The sequence below is a fragment of the Colobus angolensis genome, unplaced genomic scaffold, assembly GCF_000951035.1.
Source record: "Colobus angolensis palliatus isolate OR3802 unplaced genomic scaffold, Cang.pa_1.0 Scaffold117, whole genome shotgun sequence".
NCBI classification, from domain to species: Eukaryota; Metazoa; Chordata; class Mammalia; order Primates; family Cercopithecidae; genus Colobus; species Colobus angolensis.
The window spans coordinates 5,082,486-5,084,182 of NW_012112808.1; the positions used below are offsets into that span (position 1 = coordinate 5,082,486).

General features: G+C 46.0%; 1 protein-coding gene across 1 annotated transcript in view; it reads right to left on the reverse strand.

Moving 5' to 3' along the window:
- RBBP9 (retinoblastoma binding protein 9) overlaps positions 1-1,697 on the reverse strand; it is a 21,284-nt gene that overhangs the window by 18,632 nt on the left and 955 nt on the right. The gene's annotated exons all lie outside the window — the stretch shown is intronic.

The window sequence follows — 1,697 nt, forward strand, 5'->3', positions numbered from 1 at the left end:
CGACAGTTTCACTCTGTCTAAAGGGATCATTCATCCTCCACTAAGGCACTCCTGCTGAATAATCTTCTTCTGCCTGGATTTTTCTTTTCAGGTCAGGATCTTTTCTGTGGGAAGTTTGTCTCTAAGTCTTCAAACTCACAGTCTAAACCTATTCTCCTCTCTTCTGTGGTTACTTTTCCTTTCCGCCACTGCTTTTGTTTACTTGTTTGTTTGATTTTTGGTTTTGCCACCTTGAGGAGAAAGGAGGTCAATGGAAGCCTTCTTCAAAGTCTTGAAGAACAGATGGGAGCTCCTGGGAAAGAAAGCGGGGGTGAAGTGGCTGTTCTTGGCAGAGAGGAAGGCATGCAAATGGGCACCGAAACAACGAACAGTACATGTGGGCTGGGAAGGACAGTGGTTCATTATTGTGAGTGATGGAAAAACTATGTAGGGTTTTAAGCAAGAGAATAGTAGGGTCAGATTTGTGATTTAGAGAAAACTATCCAGCAACCAATGTGATTTTTGGATCTGGCAGATTTGGGCAAAGCAATCATTTGAGAGACTGTTGCAGTAATCCAATCAGAGGATGAGTGCCTGAACTAAGCAAGCAGATGAAATTGAGAAATATTTAGAGTAACAGATTAACAAGACCAAGTGATTCAGTGTTACCTTCGAGGTGGAGGGGTTAGAAATAAGGAAGAGCCAAGGATAACTTCCTACTTTCTAGACTCAGTAACTGGGAAAAGAATGGCATCTTCAAGTGAAACAAAGTACAAGAGGCAGAAGATTCACTGGGAGCCAGGGAAATGATGGATTCAGTTTAGGACATATTAAGATCGAGATGTGCAAGAATACCCAGTGATGTCTGCAGGATATTTCTCCAGACAGTCTTGGACTGGCCCAGTTCTCCCCACTTTCTTGCTTGTAGTTCTGAAGAATAATTCCGATGTGCTGGGAATATAATATTCTGAGATAAGGAGGAAATAGCCAGAACAGCCCAGGCTCTGTTCTAGCCTCCCCCAAAACAAGATGTCCTTCAATGCTTTTACGGCTTTTCCCAGCTGGAGTACAAGTGGACATGCACAAACGAGGCTCGATCTGCACTGTGCGGCTTTCGTGAGTCTTGAGAGACCAGCTCATCATAAATCCTAGGCTTCTGCTGTCCCTTGCTGCTTCTCTGTGAGTAATAAATCCACTTCATGTAACTAGTGTATGTGAGTGTTCTGGCTTACCAGGCTCGGGCAGGTAGTAGAAGTACAGTCCAAGATGCAATGAACTGAATTGGTAACCAGTGCACACTAAACACGCTTTGCAGAACCCAGCAGGTTGCTGAATATATGAATCTGAATCTTAGGTAGAAACGTCTGACCCAGAAATACAGAATTTAGGCCGAGCATGGTGGCTCACACCTGTAATGCCAGCACTTTGGGAGGCCAAGGTGGGCGGACCACCTGAGGTCAGGAGTTCGACACCAGCCTGGCCAACATGGCGAAACCCCTACTAAAAACACAAAAATTAGCCGGGTGTGGTGGCGGGCACCTGTAATCCCAGTCACTCAGGAGACTGAGGCGGGAGAATCGTTTGAACCCAGGAGGCGGAGGTTGCAGTGAGCCAAGATCGCACCATTGCACTTCAGCCTGGGCGACAGAGTGAGATTCCATCTCAAAATAATAATAATAGGCCGGGCGCGGTGGCTCAAGCCTGTAATCCCAGCACTT